The 19362-nt window shown below is 41.7% G+C and overlaps 1 protein-coding gene across 8 annotated transcripts in view; it reads left to right on the plus strand.

The window, feature by feature from the left end:
• The first annotated feature begins 2236 nt into the window (after window positions 1-2236).
• The window catches only part of SLC6A6 (solute carrier family 6 member 6), a 119503-nt gene continuing 102377 nt past the window's right edge, over window positions 2237-19362 (plus strand). For 5 of the 8 annotated variants that reach the window (XM_054076756.1, XM_054076755.1, XM_054076759.1 and 2 more), the window contains exon 1: window positions 2237-2358. The gene's annotated coding sequence lies outside the window, so the exon portion shown is untranslated. Of the gene's footprint in view, window positions 2359-2496; window positions 2627-19362 lie in introns of those variants that run through there. The other 3 variants (XM_054076757.1, XM_054076763.1, XM_054076766.1) reach the window with 1 other exon arrangement.

The following is a 19362-nucleotide window of genomic DNA, read 5'->3' on the forward strand; positions in this document are numbered from 1 at the left end:
TCCAGATTTATATTCTGTGTTTTCCCAAGGCAGGTATGAAGGTTGGCTGCTCCCAGGTGCTGCCACTTCTGCTGAGCTTCCACTTTACATTCCCCAGATTCCAGCCTGGTGTGTTTAGGCAGATATCTCTTGGCTGTTCAAATTGAAAAACAGTAACATTGAAATTCACTGAGGTCAAATAGAAAGTCAATTAACTGCTTTAGGCTTCGAGTGGGAGTACCAGGTGAGAGAGATTCTGTGGGCAGCAAAACTGATGGAACGAGTCTGTAATGCAGGAGCAGAAGCATCTCTCCAGACACATACAGACTGAGCAGGGATATGATATAAAAATGAGAGAAACAGGTAGGTGAAAAATTCCCAATGATTTTAATTCCAGGGAAATTTCAAAGCAGGGCTAGCTGTAGCACGTCCAAACTGCAAATGTTCTGAAAGTTTAGCGTTTTTTAGTAGCATTTTTGAGATCTGTTCGAATCACTTTGCTGTTGTTCCCCACCACCTTTACCAGTGAGACATAAATCTGAGTGTTTGTTGTTATATATCTGAATACTTGTGGCTGCCCCATCCCTGGAGATGTCAAGGCCAGGTTGGATGGAGCCTTGGGCAGCCTGATCCTGGTGAGAGGTGTCCCTGCCCATGGCAGGGGGGTTGAAACTAGGTGCTGGAAGTCCCTTCCAACACAAACCATTCCATGATACTATATTAAAATTTTCACTAACTGCACATTCACAGTGACAGTAAAGAGAAAGACAAACTGATGTGCAGAACAGTAGCTATCAGAGTTCTTCTAATTGCGTGTGTGTGAGAGGCCGCGAGGATGCATGGTGTGGCAGATGAAACTGTATTACTGTTTAAGGAGTTATTTGGGAATGGTTATGATCTGAACAATCATGACATCAAGTAGAGTGAACAATGATGTTTCCAGACTGCAGAGAAGCAAAATCTCTGCTTCATCCAGGCACAGCTGAACTTTGCTGCCAAGTGCTTAATGCCAAATCAGGTCAGTTGGGATATAATTATCTCTAACCAGAACAGTCAAAAGTTACAGAGTTCACTATCTGCTGGCTGAGTGACACACAGAAATTCTTTCTAGACTTACAAACAAGCAAAAAGACAAGTTTCAACCTGAACTTTGAGTAATCATGCCACTCAGGAGCATAAACAAGCATGGCAGGAATGGAAAGGTTATGCTTGAGGAGTCAGTTTTGACTGATCTAGATGAGAAGTTTCCAAAGTTAGGGTTGCAACCCTGTTGAGGGCTGATGGGAGAGGTCACGAGCTCGGAAATGAGGTTGTGAGCCAAAAACATTGGGAACTGCTGATGTAGACAGATGAATGGTCACGTCAAGGAGGTCCCCTTGGACTATCCTTTTTCCCCTCTCCTGCCTTGCAAACGGTAACTTGAGTAAGTTTTAAAGCTGACAAGCCTTGCTTGTTTATAGCACGCTGCTGAATTTTTAAAAGTAGATCTTTGGAAATGAGCCCAAGATGATTAGGGAGATGGGATCAAAGAAAGATCCGGAGGGAAGGATGTGGGAGAAGGGGAGGAGAGGCATGTCTGTGGGAAATAGGATCTACCAAGCAAAAATAAGATTCAACAGTGTCAATGGGAAGACATGGAGGCTTTTTAAGGTTGTAGTGAAGCTTTAGAGTCTAACTTGGAAGGTCAGATCCCTTTCCTAAGATGTTCAACGGGTGTGCTTGCTCTACTCCTCTATGAGAAGTCCTTGGTGCTGTGCTGTATTACCCTAGTGTGGGAGCTAACCTGAGTCTTTGATGGAATTAATGTGTGGCAAAGATAAGGTACAGCTAACATAAATGCAGAAGTAAGGCAGTTGTCTTTAAGCAAGTCTTCAAGTGCCCTCCTTTACTGTCCTTGTGTTTCAAAACTTAGCAAAGCTAGGCCCTGAATTTGTGTTGAGTAAACCACTGTCATTTGGAACTTCAATGGCTTACTTTGTAACACTTGTACTATGAAAAAAATTGGAAAATACAAGTAGACCAGAAAATAAGCGTAGCTTAGGTTACTAATTTTTTATCTTGTCATTATTAAAATCAACTTAAGTTTTAAGAATGCTTGGTGAAGGTCTAAATGTTGAATATTGCCCATTTTTCACATCAGCAGTTATAAGCAGTTAGTGGTGTAAATATTCAGTCCAACCCAGGGACTCACAGTGCCTCATTTACTGATAGGAGCCCTATTTCTTGGAAAGCCCTAGAGAGCCACTTGGTGAGTATCAGATTGCTATCTTATCTCCTATGTCGGGGTCTCTGCAGTGCAAGTCTTGTAGCCAAGCCTCTGAGGTTTGTGGAATCTGCTGAACTCTCCTCTGGGAATCAAAGAAAATAAACAGACTGCTGGTAAGTCAGGTGGGCTTTTATAACACCATTAGTACAAGAGGAACGTCAGCACCATAAAATGGGTATCTTGAACAATCTCAGGGCATGGAGGAGACAAGCAATAGGTTTTGGGCAGTTAGGAGGGAGTATAGCAATAGCACAAGTTCAAGTTGGGGTGGGAATTAGGCCTGGAGACTGATAATCCAACACAGACCATCAATGAAAAACAAACATTAGGTCTATGTGGTGCGATACCTAACTGTGGCTACGTGCTAGGTACAACGCGGAGGTAAGTCAATACTATTGTGTGGTATTTATTTAATAGTGTTACGTTGAGAGGTATTTCCAGACAGGGAGATTTTTGCAGCCAGCTGTAGCCAGGGGGTTTCCTAGGTGCTGTCTTTCAGGCTCAAAGATGGAAGGACCGGTCCTGCTCCAATGCTGAGCAAGGTGCTGTGAGCCAGTGGTGGCCACAGGTCAAGGCAGAACCTAGTTGCCTGCTTGACCCGATTACTATTAGAGGAACTAAAATATTGACCCAGAGCCACAGATGCCAGAGTGAGAGGAAGTCAGGAGATGGTGTTTCGAGAAAGCCCCTGAGGGCAAGGAGAGGCAGGATTTCTTGAGTCTTTGACCCACTGGATGAGCAGGCCTTCTCAGGGACTTCTGAGCAAGGAAACTCTCTGTTGCTGTTTGATTCTAGCAAGATAGAGACTTTGTGAACCTTTTTATGGCTGAATGAATTTATGCCAAGCTGAGACAACTTCAAATAGCAGCTAACTGGTCAAGCAAATGATGCCTAATCTTCAAGCCTCTGTTTCAAAGGCCTTGGGAGCTTTGCTCTTGAAGGCACCTAATTCTGCAGGATGGTTCTGCAGAATTCTGCACCTAATTCTGCAGACTGAAAATTTATAAGTAAGAGTCAGTTAAGACTTATGTGTAAGATACACACATAAGAGTCTTAAGTGCAAGCCATACAGATTCAGCACAGACGTGCTTCAGACATGATCAGTTTGGTGCAGATCCAGCCTGTATCTCCAGTTGTAGCGATCCAGTGTGGACCAGTCTACACAAGTTTCCTGTCGGGGTTTAAACCAGGCCTTTAGTTTGTTTCAGATAGTTGAAGTTTACTTGTTTTAATTATCTTTAGTCTTGAAGCTGCCCTTAAGGCTATTTGGAATCCATTGCTGAACTCGAAGTCAGAGATTTCTGTATTTCATGTCAAATGCACAGAAAGCAAGGATGAAGTTTCTGCTCCAGTCATGTGGAAGTTTCTTTTAACTTTCAAAGTGTGCTGTTTCCTTTTATGAAATGGATAACTTCTGTTTAATGCTGAACTCGGGACATGCTATTGCAGGCAGGCCATTTTTTCACATCCAAGTATGTGACTTGTTTCCCAAACATTCTCCAGATACCTTTTCCCGGTCTGCAAAATAACCCATGGGGGGGAAGGAAAAAAGCAGATATCATAACGATTCTTGAAATTGTCATACTTTTCACATGTGACTACTGATGATGCAAGATAAAGGGTCTAGGGGCATGTTATAGGATATTCGTGGCCATCTTGTGCTGTGATTGTTGTCTTTAGTACAGTAATAAGCTAGCTCTGTACCTGACTTGGTCAATCTCTTTAGGTATCTTTGGTCTCCAATGTACTTCCATTAGTAGATTTGTTTGTTTTTTTCCCTTAGTACTATCTGTAAACATCCCAAGGTATAAGGCATACTCTTTGCAGGAATTTTTTATTCTCACATGTAGTGTAACTATTCCTAGTCTTAATTCATCCTGTTACTACTGATTGGAGAGCTCATCTCTGTGATGGCACCCTTAAAATAAACTGTTGTTGGAGTCTCATGTCAGTTGTCAATACATAATGTGAGGGCTCATTCCTGTCCCCCTACTGGAGCTCCTAAATACCAAAGGCAGCTTTTCCTGGATGAGCACACACATTTTCAGCCTGCCAAAAATCTATAATTCTTCAGAATATTTCCTTTACCCAAAACAAAATGCTCCCAGTACAAAGCCATCTGTGATAAAAATGCCAGTTAGAAAAAAAGAACTTGAAAAAATAAAAAATAACTAAGGGCTCCTCCTTGCTACAGGCTGTTATAGAACAGAGCTGTAGAAACAGATCAATTCGCTTAATGGAGTGCCTTTGGATTATAAGTAGTCTGTTTGTAGACAGCAGACTTTTTTTTTTATTTCAGTATTTATAGGGCTTCTCCTAAGGAGCTGTGACCCTTAATCTCATTATGTATGGATTTGTGTATGTGAATGTGACATACAAGTTTGTTACCAAGCTACTATTTGAAGCAAACATCCTAGGGCCTTCTAGAAGTTGGCAAGTTGATGCTGATTTCTGAGTCATCTCAGCCTGAAATATTGTTTTGAGGTTTTTATATATTTTGGGCTGTAGAGGGAACATCGGCAATCTTATCTGACTGATGCTATCAGATGCTTTCCATTAGTTTCCTAATGTATATCCTAGAGACAGACAGATACACATTAAGTCTGGATACGAATGGCACAGAAATCAAACGGGATTCATTTTAGTTTATCAGGAAGGTGGAGCAGCTCAGCTAACTACAGAGACTGATTTATAGCAGGATAAGGCCTTGACAAGTTCTTTCAAGCTTGATGCAATTTGCGTCATCTCGTTTGTTGCTTTCCTCATCTCCCTTCTTCTTTGCTCTTTCCTGTAAATTGCTGTCTTTAATTTATACAAACACATACTGCTACATATAGATTTTGCTGGAAGCGGGTCCAGTGATGGAACTGGGCAGACTCATGGCAGATCCAGGCATGTATTCTCAACATAGAGACCATCTGTGAAATGATCTGGGTGGGATCTAATGTGTGTCATGGTTTCTGTTGCATTGTTATTCCCTTGTTTCTAATTTTATGTGGTAGTGGTTACTAATTAACAGTTTGTTCACTAGTTCTGAGAGTTATTCTGGAACATGGTCTTTAATAATAAGGGATTGATAAATAATGAGGGAGTCGCTTCCAGTCCTGGGTTCCTTCAAAGAATCCTCTAACAACGCTCAATATTTCTTGGTGCTGCGTAATACGTATTTCTGAATTCCAGCTGCAGCTAAGGCTTTCTTTTTTGGTCCTGCTGGAGTTGCTGAGATGGTTTCATTTGACAAGACAATGTGTTCAACTAAGAAATGCTAAAATATGTTGAACAGAAGTACATTTAAAGTATTTCCACCCGATCTGAAACGTGATTTCTCAAGATCTTGCGGAATGTCTGTAGCGCAGCCAGCTGCAATATTAATGGCGCTTTACTGAAAAAGTACGAGCCCTGTAACTCTCATATAATAAATGAATCATGGATACCACTCTCAGCACAAATAATTGCAGGATTTATACTGTATTCTTCTCAAAGAATGAATCTGTTCTTTCACTCTCTGAGCATGTGGAAATTCTCAGAGAAAATGCAGCTGAATGCAGTTAATTATTATAATTTAATTTATGTATTTTTTTTTGTTGATGATGACAATGTCATCAGAACTAATGAAGGTTATGAAATTTCATACCTTTGTGCCAGTGAATCCAAGCTTTTTAAAGGAAGCTAAATGGCTAAATTTTGCTGTTTTAGAAGATTAGCATAAGAGAATTATTTTCACTAACATAATTTTTTGTAGAGCAAACTTTACTGAGAAGTACCTCTCTTATTTTCCAGCAATCAGAAAGTGAAATTCTTGCACGTGTTTACAAGCAGGGGAAACTGAACCTCAGGAAGTCACATGATTTCCAATAACACCCCATATATAGACATTTAAATGATTAAAGTAATGAAAAAAACTGCCATTACAAGTCTCCTGAAGCTGAAATGTATTATCTCTGCGTAGCCATACTCCCATATGTATGGCATAAAGCTCCTTCCCTCTTTGTTCCAAGAATTTATATCATTAGCGATTTCAGAGAAGTTGCAGTCCTGAACTGAATGTGTGGTAGCTGATACAGGGGAGACTTTTCTCTGGAAGATCACAGTGACTGTACCCACCAGAAAGAAAAGTACAACCCCACGTGTACCTGACTATCGATAGCGAAGGAAATATGAAAATATTGGGTTAGAAAAACAGTGTAACAGAGGGAACAACTTTATTAGAATCGGAGGAATAGAATCTAGGAAAGGAAGGGTCTACCCTTAGCTATTAACTCTTAGATGTGCATTTTTTACCGACTCTTCACCTCCTGTTATTCCCTAATTGCTACAAGCCTTGCCTCTTCCATCTCTCAATGGAGGATAGTATAGCTAAGAAGAGATGTTCTGAAATAATGTGATTATTTTTTTTGTTGTTGGATAAATAATTCAAGAAACATGCTGCTGCTGTTAATCTTGCCTGTGTGGGCTGAGATCCTTGTTCAGCTCCAATGAAAAAAAGTTAATTTCCTGGTTCTGAGATGTTCCTGGTGCCTCATCTGACTCTTCCTAGGTAGCTCTGAGTCAGATGCTGCATCCTGGGGGGGGGGGTGTGAGTGTATTCTCTCTCTCTGGATACCTCTGAATGCAGTGTGAAGGTCTGTGCAGCTCAGTGTGGTTTATCTCTTTGCTGACTCCCTGGGCTGTGGTTAAAGGGGAGATTGAAAACTGAACAGAATCATTATAAAAAGTGCTGTGTGCTTTCCCCTCAGAGAGCAGAGCAGAGCTAAGTCACAATAAAAGCAATTGTGGGATTTTTGGAAGGGAGTAGATGGCATAAGGAGAAACTAATGTGTTGCAAGTGGGTAGATCGAGACCATGGGTACCATATGTTTTGAAATCCTTGTGGTCTGGATAAGGACCAGCCAGGCTTTTTTTTGCTTGAGGCTCCCAGCTCCACCCCACCAATCAAGGAGTTCCTGCTGCTATAGTCCCCAAAATGCCTTAGCATCCTGGAGCCCCTTCTGTCACTTCTCAACACAAATAATAATAGAGCACCTTTTGCAACAAGATATTTGCAAGAAGAACCGGAGGTCACTGCTGCCCAAACCCTGCTTTTCTGCAGGCTACTGCTTTGGCATGTTCCTGCATCACTAAACTTCACCAAAATCCATGTCTGAAGTATAGATTTCACCCAGACATACCTTGGGCAAACTCTTTGGAGGAGGGAGTCTGGTCTGTGTGGAAGTGTCAATGTTGACTACCGGATGCAGAATGAGATGTGGAATACAGAGGTCTGGAAGGTAGCAGCTTTGTGTTGCGCAGCCTATATGTTCTTATAATTAAGATATTGATATGATTGAGCCCCTTCTTTCATAATACACCCCTATGATGACTACCAAAACCACTCCTTCAGGGAAAGTCTGCAGCCAGTTATCCAGATAACGAAGAAGGGCAGGGTGATGGGGTGAGTTTGTTACCCACTGTTAATACAAAACACGTGCCAGTGAGACAGTGACCATTCGGTGTGTTCATCTTTGAAAGTGTGGTAAGTGCATCTCTGCGGAGCACAAGGATAAACAATCTTAGGCACCAAGAAACTGCCAGCAGGTGTGAGTTTGTGTGCCGGTGGTGATGCAGGTGAGGCTGTAGCAGGAAGATGGAGCGAGTCAGCCCATGACCCAGATAATCCATCCACGGATAATTGAACACTATGCCTAAAATGCGATTTGACTGTTTTCTTTGTTAAAGTATCCATTGTCAATCCATTGTCAATCTGACAGTCCTGCCAGTCACATTGATGTTCTTTCTTATTCTAATTAATAGCTGGACTTGCAGGTGCTTTTAAGATTAACTGTGCTATATAATGAAATATATAGTGTAGTCTATTATGTAAAATATGTGGATAACTTTGACGAGGAGGTGGAGAGACAGTACTAACTTTGTAGAGTGCATGGCAATGTAGCTCATAGTCATCTTTTGAATAATATTTGACTTTGTTGGGAAAGGCCTATCTTCCTACAAGTAGAAACATCCCTCTGCTGCAATGTAGTATAATTTTTTCTCTTCCATCTCCTTTATTCTTTCTGAGGAAAATATAGAGAGAATGATAAAATACCCTCTGGTGACCTCTGCATCTCCAGAGTCCTTGATGTTGTGTGCATTTCATGACAGATAACTTTACAAAAAGTTGCTGGAGGAGTTTCATGGTTCTCATGGAAATGGTTTGTTGACTTAAGGACTTTAATCTGCCAGATGAAATCCCTCACATAAAAAAGATGCAGACCCTTCAAGAGGCAGTCTGCATTACCTTCTGGGTCACTCTGTCTGCCTGATCAGTGGAAGCATTACCCTTTATTTCAAACCTAATCAGGCCTGATGACTGTGGTCCTTTCTTTCCTTCACTGCTTTGGGCTGCTAGGATGCTTACACCTACGTGAGGTGTGCAGAGACTGCGAAGCAGAGGCGATTTGGTGCCAGGCACGAGGGGAGCTTTGACCCAAAATGCTGACAGGCTAACTTTAGATTTGGTGCAATAAGTGAAAGTAGAAAACAAAAGTCAGGGATGGTCATGGCAGCAAGATTGAGGGTTGCTCTGGTTTGGTAGATGAATATCCTGATGGCTGCACTGATTAGACTGAGTCACCAGCTGGAGGCTGGAAGGAAGGCGTGAAGCTTTAGGAGGATGTGGCTGTGGGCAGACCTGGTAAGCAGAGATTAGGAGGACAGTTCATACTCAGAGAACTAGAATATCTTGTCCACTGGTTTCATTGTTTTAGGCATTTTAAAACACCCTGGGTTAATCACTAACAAAGACGCCCAAGGGAACAATGTTGTATCAGTTATCTTCCTGAGTACTAGACTGTTTTGGTCCTATTTATTCTAGACAAAAGAGCTTATTTGTGAAGCTTCATCTTGAGTCTGAATGTCTCCAATTTGGACATCCATTTAATTTGGAAGATTTCCATGAGACACCAGTGAGATGCTCTGATTAAAATCATGACTTATAACCAAATATTTTTCTCACTCCATGTTGCTGACCGCAGCTTTGGTTATGAATTGTGAAAGAATGTTAAAATGCAGTGTATTTTTCTCCTTGTGGGCTCTGTTTATTTTTAACATTTTGATTGGACAACAAAAAATGTCAGTGATCCCAGTTGCAAGTCTTTAGGTACAAGTTTGCCTCTCAGGCATTGCATGGGAGTGATTATTTGCTTTTAAAAACTGACTTATGTGGATTTTTAGTTCCTTTTTCTTAATAATCTCTTGAAAAATACAGCATTGCATAGAGGCCTGTTGCATGAAAGGTAAAACCAGGGCCAAGTTTGGGACAACGACATTTTTTTCATGCCTCGCTAACTTTTTCAGAGAGCAATAGCAATGAGTTGAGCACAATTTGGAAGAAGCAGCATTGTTATTTGTTTCCTTTGAATTCCTTTCGTCAGTCCAGCGACTGCATGTGTCCTGATGACACATTTCTGGGTCACATGTCCCAGAAAGATGGGCTATATGGAGATACATGGCATGGAAAGTATTCCTGTTAGAGAGTAGTTACGTTGACAGGTTCCACACGTGGTATAAATTTGTATATTCCTCACATGGACTTTATTAATAGCACAAGACTGAGACAGGGAGAGCCAGTTACATTGTTCTTTGTGTAAATAAACCAACAGAAATATATCTTTTTTTCTTGCTCCTTATCATATTAAAGTTGCAAATAGCTTATTGCCCTATAAGGCAGCTTAGGCAAGCATATGAGACCATTAGGAATTGCAGAGCAGCATGAGTCAAAGCATAGAGATTTCCCCAAGCCAGGCTGCATGGCTACAGGAGAGGAATGAAGGCACGAGGGTGCAGTATGCAGCGTCCAAAACTAGGGAAAGATTAGGAGTCAGAGATAAGTATTTAAAAAGCCAGCCTCAAGCGTAACCAAAGTGAATACTTGTTTTGTTTTGGGTTCAGTGGAAACGTTGCAATGGAAGAGTTTAGTTTTCTTCCTTGGCTCTGCCATCAAAGGGATGCTGCTGCCTTTCCCAGTCAACTTTCTCCCATTCAATGAGATCTAGATTTCTCTCTGCAGGATATTGCTCTGGTTAGTAGGTCAGAGGGAGAAAGTGCTGCGTCTGTAGTCTGTCTTTATTCTGATTCTTCTTGCGTGCATCAGTCACGTCCACTGCAATTCTTTCAGCTAGTAGTAGTAACAATCTGTTACCCTGGAAATATATCTGGAAGCACAAACCAGAGTGCTCAGATATTGCCAGTCCTCTGTGTTCACACTAACAGGAAAAACTAAGAAATTTATCTAGACGGACTTGATTCAAGTATTTGTGTCTTCTTCCAGACACTGAATAAAAACACCTGAATGGAAATAACTTGTATTAGTTGTAACCCTCCTGTATTAATTGCAACCCATTCATTTAATCTTCAGCGATGTGGGATACAGAAAGACTACCGGAGTTCAACACCTGTGATGAGTACGAACCAAACTCCAAGTTTCCAAATGTTCGGTGCCTGGCCAGTGTTCTGAGTTCATCTTTACAGCTATAAAAAGGAATACTATGATGGTTTCTCTTCAATAAAGTGGTGAATATAGATGAAGACACAAATACCAGGTAGCAGATTATATGGTAAATTAAAAAGGAGGGCTATTTACAATACAGGAGGCTTGAATTTTGTCTGTTAGTGAAATTATTACCTAAATTAGGTAATAATTCACACATTTGAATTTGAAGAAATTCTTCTGGGAGTCTTCAAACCATCCTAGGTAGAACAGTTGTCTCCCATTTACCACCTTTCATTTGGATTTGAATGTGACATCCAGATAATCTGTTCCGAAATCCACACAAGGAAAGGAATACCATCAAAAGAGTAAAGCAGACAAATAGAATCTGAATCAGGATTTCTCTCTCCAGCTCAGTACCTAACATGCATTTTAATCTCGATAAGCCGCTTTCTTTCAGGTCTCAGTTTAACCATGTTTTAAAAATGGATAAACTGGTACGTTTCATATGCGGGTATTGTAGAAGCGAGGTGTTTTGGATGCGAAAGATGTTCAGTGTATCATTAAATGGGCTGCAGTTTTACAGGTTCGCTCTCAGAAAGAAATATTTATCGTGTGTAAAATTCAAAGTATTCCTCTGTGCCCTTAAGTTCAAATGACAGAAATAAATTAGACAAATGGTATTTAAGTGTGAAGCAGGATATGGCAATGGGACTCTTGCGTTTACATTTGCACTGCAAGTGAAGAATTCATCATAAACACACCAGGCCACTGTGGTTTTGTACTGTGTTTATGAGGATGATTTACCTCTTGTACAATCAAAATAAAGACACATTGGTGGCTAAGACTATTTACTAAGTCTTCCAAACTGACATGTTTTAGCTGCAAGAGAGAAATTGATTTTAAATTCTACTGATTTCTTTTCATCTATGTCTCAATTAAACACTCCATATTAAATTCCTGGAATTTTTCTGCCGCTCCTTGTAACAGGTCAGAAATGTCAGAGTATCCTTGAAGTGGAGCACCCTTCTCCAAGGCACTAGCACAGTTATTGCTTTCCCTGGGCCTTCTCTAAGGGTTTTCTTTATGTTAGGTGCTTCTAGTCATTAAGAATCGGGGCCGGAGGTCAGTTGATGAGCTGCTGACCACTCAAGCTAAGTGTAATTTAAAGCAGCTGTTCATATGAGCAGTTTGCAAAACCCCTCTGGGGACCATACATGCTCCTGGATGCATTTGTAGGCTCAGTTCAGTGCAGCACAAGGCATACATGTGCGTTAAAGGACCTGCTGTGGCCGAAGGTCATTATCATTAGATAACCTATGACTATCACCATGACTCTTTTATTCTACTGTTGCAACCAAAGAAGCTTTAAAACTGTCAAAAACTAGCTGGATTTTATGTTGGGTTTTCTTTTCTCAACAGGCAGTGAGAGACCTTCCTATAATACCTTCAAGAAGCTTTGTTGTCCTGAATCCCCGGTCTAAGCTGTGTAATTGCTATAGTTAGGCACTGTAGCAAATGGTCCTCATTTTAAGGCCTGGTGCCAGGTCACGTCTGAGTTGTTGGTTGAGTTTTAGGGTTGGAAGGGACCTTAAAGATCATCTAGTTAATGTTCTGTCCAAGGTAGCTGTCTAAGCAGGACTAGTTCTGATTCTGACTAGTGATATGTCATTAATACATAAGTGCCTCTCAAATGTTTACCTATGAAAAGTGAGACTTTGACCCTGAGATACCAAAAATCATTCAAACTAGACTAAATACAAACAATTCACGCAGTCCAGTTATGCAGTGAGGTTTCTCACCACATCTTTTCTGTACATAGCCATTCTGTGAATGACAGCTGCAGGAGTTCATTTCATACTGGGATTTTCCACTTGGCCTTTTTTCAGTACCCATCTGATAATGTGATGAAAAATGGACTTGAGGAATGCGTTTCAAAGGACTTGCACTATTGAACCTGTGTGCTAAGCTGGGCTATGTAAGTCATAGTAATGAGTTGTGAAGATACCATAAAACGGAGACAGCCCACACAGGCCCATGAAACAGAAGATCCCAAACTCATAGGTGGGATAACTGAAGAGGGGAGCCAGGCAAGGGACACTTGGGGTCAAGGCAGCCAAAGGATGCTGTAGTGAACAACAGTCACGGCAATACTGCTATGACAACAGCTTTTACTCCTCTGTCTCCCTTAAGTGGTCTTGCTAAGTTACAATTCTTAATTTGGTTACCTCTGCCCCTTAAAAGACATTGTTTTAAAGACCTGATGACAAAATTATCCCCAAATTCTGAAACACTAATGGAGTAAGGAGCCACTCCAGTAAAAAAATCTGTCCAAGTTGTTGGACCATCTTAAATGAGAAAGAGTGGGAAGCTATAGATACTGTGAGAGACCCGATGCAGTGTAGCACACACTGAAATTGGTCCAGGTTTATTGCCATATTTAATGCAGACAGAAATATGGAAACTCTCTGAAGAACAGCCTAGTGTCTTGGGTGCTGTTAGCTGGTCTTTTACCCTGCATGTTAGCAATTGTTAAAAACATTGGTTTTGGCAGATACCTTATTTTAAAAAATGCCTACAGTCTTCAAAAAAACCTTCATGCTTCCTGTCTATGGTGCTCTAGACTAGCTCTCTTTGCGAAGGGAAACCCGATAGCTATGTGTGTCAATTCAGACTTAAAGACACCTGACAACCTTTATATCTGTCTGCGCCACCCATTCACAATCTCTTTCCCTTTATCACACCCCGCTATATGTGCTGTGCAGCCCCAAATGTTACAGTGGTTTTAAATGCTCAGCTTTTAGTTGAGAAGGTCAGCACAGGTGAACAAACTGTGTGTGTAGACTGGCAGTCAACAAGGCTGGGATGTCCTGCAGTACCTCAAGAGGGAAGAGCCAAATCTGGGATGCAGCACAGGGGGTGGTAGAATCAATTTGTTACCACTTCTTGGGATTTTAGATATTGTGATTTATAAAGGTATTCCTGGCCTTTATGTGGTGGGCTGATCAAAAAAAAAGAGCAATTATAGGTGATACACCCTCTTTTCAGCCACTTGAGTAAAAAATTCAGCCATTTGGGTAAAAAAAGCTACTTGATCTAGAGCACGTCTTTTTTTAATCTGTCTAGTTGTCCATAATTCGCACATCCTTCTTTTGAGCTGCTTGTAGCAACATGCCACACTTCTCATCTCTTGTGAACTTGGGGATTTCAAAGGCCTTCCTAGCTCTAATGAAGGTGAGGGGCATAGTATGGCCTTTCCATAAGATATAACTCTATGAAGAAAAAGCAGGGGATGACTTGTCCTGTTGACTTCATTTTATGTATTGTGAAACTGAGTTTTAGACAAGGCAAGCATTTTGACCTAATTTACCCAGAAAGCAATAAGGAAGTAACCTAGAAAATACCCAGGGCATTACCCAGGAAATTCTCCAAGTGCAATAAGACCATAAAGTTCAAACCTGAGCCTTCATCCTATGAGCTATCTGCAAGGCTCTCCACCTCTGTTGGTTTTGCACAGAGCTGGATTTCTCAATTAGTGCTTTTCGGAAAGAATAGTTTTTAAAATAACCCCTTTTGTTCGGTCTAAGCAGAGGAAAGATAATTGTTCACGTCTTGTGTGTTTAGATGGGCTCTGGGTTGCTGTCTCATGCACGGGTACATGACGTTACATGCTGAGCAGGTGAAGGGTGGGTGCGGCTGCTGCCAGTGGGTGCCTGGGCTTGTTGGGAGGATTGTTGCCATTCCTAGCCCCTTCTATTTCTGTGGTCCTTCTGAAACAACATGAGCTATTACTAATGATGGTGTGATGTAATTCATTTAGAAGCAAAACTCACTCGTAAAGTTTAGGTTCTTATTTTCTCTGAGATAGCACAAGGCAGGACAATGGGCAGGTGGGCTGACAACACACTTGGGACACTGTCACCCATCCTACGGTTGAAGCTTCAACCAAATCCTCCACTGGAGAATCCTAGGACTAATTTATCTGCAAAAGTACAGACCTAGTAGCAGCCTGCTGTGCCCTGAGCTGACTGTGCACAGGCTACATGAGGTTGGCATGGCAACACTAGCTTCCAGTGGGTGTAGGAGCATCCCTGAATCACAGCTCTACCTGACACCACATTGTACCTCCCAAGTGTTATAGGGAAGTGTCATGGGAGGCAATGAAAGGCTTTCCCTCCCAAAAAATAAATACTGAGAAAAGGGAATACTTATCTGCTAGGGCCTGCTATTGAAAAACGGATCTCAGTTCATATAAGCAGGAAAAAGACATTGAGGCTTATTTGTGTTTCTGCCCCTGAGCACAAAGGGGCTAGAAAGCAGGCGGATCCCACCAATTGTGTGTTCCTCCTGTTTGGAGATGTAATCAGCATCCACATACTGTACCACAGCCTTTCCTCATCTCTAGGGGCTGGGTTGGGGCTGGGAATGATGTACAGGGGTAGAAAATCTCCAGTGTGGAGGTGAAGACATCTAAGATAGGGATGCAGGAGGGCTGGTCCATGGCACAGCATCCATTCCCCATTGTATGACATGCAGTACACACTGTTAGAAGCAACACTCATAGTGGATGAAAGGAAACACGAGGGTCACCCTGTTCACTCAATCCTAACTTACCAACTGCAGTAACAGGCTCTGTAAACAGTAAAAATGAAACTGATGTTTCACTCTGCTACAGATAATCTTATCAGCAAAGTCAATGTATGCTCTGGATCCCTAGGAAAATACATAGGAAATGTGTTAAAGGGTCCTCAGCAAACCCGCAGCTTACCACACCCTGGGTATTGGTGTTCGTGCTTTGGGACATATCAGTGATTGCTCCCATCAATGGGACTCCAAGTTTGTAATGTCATCATTTGTAACTACGAGGCCCAAACTTGCCTGGGCTCTAGCTGTCATAAGTGCTATCAAAATGGACAAAAAAGGACTGTTGAAAAGGTGCTGGGAAAGATGAAAGCATGGCAGGAGCAGACAAGGAGCGCAGTTGTGCTCTGGAACACTGTGGCAAGGCCCTGCTGGACATTGGGTGGGAGGTGAGGCAGTGACCTCTCCAGCTGATACTGTCTGTGAACAGGTCATTGTCCTTTACAAGGAAGCAATGAGAAAGCTGTCTCTTCTGCTTCCCTGACTGTGGCATCAAGCCAATATTGCCTCACCGAGGGTTCAGTCTCACAGCTCCAAAATGCCTCACTCACGTTGCCTCAAGTGCCTGCTCTGGCGTCCTGTTACACACGGACCATTTCAGCTGATGGGATTTTGTTCCCTGTGAGTGAGTGGCTGGAAAGAAGGTGTGTTTCACAGAGCTTATAATAGAAAGCTTGCTTTGACCCTCATGACAGAGAGATTAACGCCATTCCAGAATGATATAGTGTGTGTTTTTTAAGGGTCCAAAGGCAATTCCTGTTTACAGAGTGGGACTGGAAAAGCGTTGTAGCATTCAGGCTAGGGCAGTGGCTGTCAAGATTCCTTTCCCCATGGCTTCTTTTTCAGGTGGACTTTTGTCCTGCTGAGGGAGAACTCGAAACGTCCCATGAGGGCTGAGCCCTGGCTGTTATGGTTGTACAAAATCACACTGCCTGGCTCTGACATGAGAGAATGAGGAAATTCTTGATCCTGCCCCTAACCCTTCTTAGCAAAGGGAACCATGTCAGAGCTCCTTTGGGGTGTTCATTTTGGTTTAGGATTTCCAAATTTTCTTTTGGAAACTTTTTATCTGAGATCTATAGAAAGCTTGTCAATTCTTATGAAAAATTTGCTATTGACAGTAAAGATCCATCTGCGATAGCCTTGGACTTCCTTGAGTTATTCAGCTCTGCCAAAATGCAGTCTTAAATACTTTGATTCATAGTGGTCTGACCTGCTAATCCCAATTATGCTCACGCCCAGCACCTTTACCTCTATCAATGTGTGGGCACTGACAGCTGGGCCTAAGGTTCTGCCCCCACCATGCCCACTTTCCCAAGAAACATGAAAGACTGAAAGCACTCTGAACGAGGAAAGTATCTATATGTTAATAGTATCAGCCCTTACATTATTAGTAATCTTTCTGGAAACCAGGAATTATGAGCTCTTCTTTCTGGTTAAAGGTATTCTCACGTCCATAAGGAGCTTGAGTCAAGTCAACCCTCTGACCATTGAGAGCCAATGGGTATCAGAAGTGCCATGAGCCTGGAGTCTGCTGGCTAATGTATTCCCTGGCATAATCAAGGAGAGAAAACATAAAAGGGCCATACATCCAATGGATGGAAATTCATCATTTCACTGATGGTTGGATTTGCCTGATTCTGCTGTATTATTACCTGCCTCTTTAAATTGCAGAACATTCCTCTGAATTTTGTCATTTCTTGAATGATGTGCTCAAAACATTCATGTTTCTCCAAACTGAGGCATCTAATCTGAGTTACATGCCTCTAATCAAAAAGCAATTATGTACTGACCCATCATCAGGGCCCAAAATTTAAGGTGCTTTCTGGAAAGAAAGCCCTTTAATAAGCTCTCATGTTTTCTTATGTGATTGTAGACTGACAGTGACTCACGGATGCTTCTCTATGTGGGACATATTTGGCTTGTTATTAACTGTTACATTATAGAAGCAAATCACACTTGCATGCTAGGAGGGAACAACTAAGACTAGAGTTGGAAGCAGGGATTTTTGATGGTTTTGGAGGCTTAAATTCAGGTCTCTAGGTGCCAGCACTGAAATAAGTTATGAATGTGGAAATCTACCATCTAGGATATTAACAGTATGGAGCTCTCTGAAGGAAAAGGCAAGGCACAATTGGTCTATGCAGAGCTATTTTTATTTGCTCTAGGAAGAGAGTGCTGCAAGTTGATGACATGCCTTTCTTCCCCTGTCTACTTCTCATTTTTTCTCTGTCTCAAGGTCCTTCAGTCTCAGGAATTTTACATCTCCTCTGCAGACTTTGTCTATCCTCCCTCTCATGCTTCTTTCGTCCACAATGCTTTGGGGTATTTAATCCAGTTGACTTCAACCCTCTTTCAGCAACACACACCATCAGTGATGGTGCAAATCCCTGCTGCCTTTACTGGCACCAACCATAGCGTGATACAGCTGGTGTCTGCTGGCCTGGGGTTTTCCAAAGGCTCCTGCAGCACAGCAGGTTGCAGACCAATTGAGACATGTTTGGTGGTTCAGCCAGGTTTGCCACAAGGGGGGGTGAAGAACAGAAACTATCTGTGGAAATTTACTGACTCTCTGAAGATCTCATGACTTCTTGCTAAAACAGAAAATTCCCAGTACAACAAGGATAATTGTTTCTAAACTGCCTGTGCGGCTTTTCAGCATTTATCTGGATATTGCATGGTCAGCAGCACTTTTTTTGTGAGTGATAGAAAGTGGTCCATCATTTGCCAGACGGATGGAAGATAAGGAATTCATTAGTCAAGACACTAGTTTCTAGTACAAAGAACTTCCACACAGATGGTGGATTTAAAATACACATATATTCAACAATTTAGCACATAGTGTGCCAACTCTTGTGAAATATGTGAACATTAGGAGTGTGAGTGGGAGCAAATAAGATTGTGAAGAATCTTTCTGCAGCTTCTGTTTTCAAACAGTCATTTGCAAAGAAGTCTTTTTCTTGTCTTTTCTTTTTTTAAAGGGAAGTATGTATGAAGCTCTTTAAATCATCTGAAGGGGATCATGCTTATGACTAAGAGATAAGGAGGGATTTGTCTGTCTGACAAACTTCCCTTCTGTTTTCAGGGGAGGTTTGTATTATATTTTCAGAAGTGGTAAAATGCCACTAAGTGTGAAATGCAGGGCATCGTGTAAACTGGAGTTCTGCCATTTTGTGGGCTGAGCAATGACTGTTGAAATGAAAGATGTTTCAAGGCCCAGTTCTTCGTCGCACACAAGAAAAACCTCCAGTGATATCTCTAAGTAAGGGTCTCAGTCTCCAGCCCACAAAATATCAATGTCATGCCTACTACGAAGTCAATAGCAATTTTGCTGTTAGGACCGTTAATGTTCTTAGTCATTTTTATACTGGACTGTGTAATCTACCCATAGCAATTAAAGTTTACTTACAAAATTGAGGGACAGAGAGAAGAAAAATCCAGGAGAAACCATGCCCTGAGTGCCTGTGGTGCCTCTGGGCAGGGCACACAATGAATTTGAAATAATGTAATTTTTAAGCAAGCTATGGCTAGAAGTAGAACCTGCAAGTGTGGTAAGAAACCAACAGTGCAGTCAACTCAGGCACCATTAAAAATGATAGCCAGCAGAGTCTGGAAATCTCATGTAGTGTGTGGTACAATGCCTTGATAGTGCCAGTAATGCTGTGCAGGCTGGTTTTGCTTTAATATTTTTAATAAGGATTTGTACAGACAAGACAGTAGCTCACGTGCAGCTACGCTGGAAGTCACACAGACCAGGAGACGTGCTTATTTAGGACTGCTTTTAGAACTGGAGATAAAGGGATTGGGTAAGAAGCTCTGCAGGTTCTATATGGTGTTCCCTACATTTGAGTCTGTTTTCTGAGCCTTTCTGGGGCACCACTGTTTTGAAATACTAATTCCAATACACAACTGTGGCAATTTAAAGCAGGAATAGGGTGTTTGCAGGATATTAACTACCTGAATAGTGATGATCTCCTGCTATGCGCAGCCAAAAACTTTGTTTAGTACATTT

This window comes from Cuculus canorus, chromosome 11 (genome assembly GCF_017976375.1).
Source record: "Cuculus canorus isolate bCucCan1 chromosome 11, bCucCan1.pri, whole genome shotgun sequence".
NCBI lineage: Eukaryota > Metazoa > Chordata > Aves > Cuculiformes > Cuculidae > Cuculus > Cuculus canorus.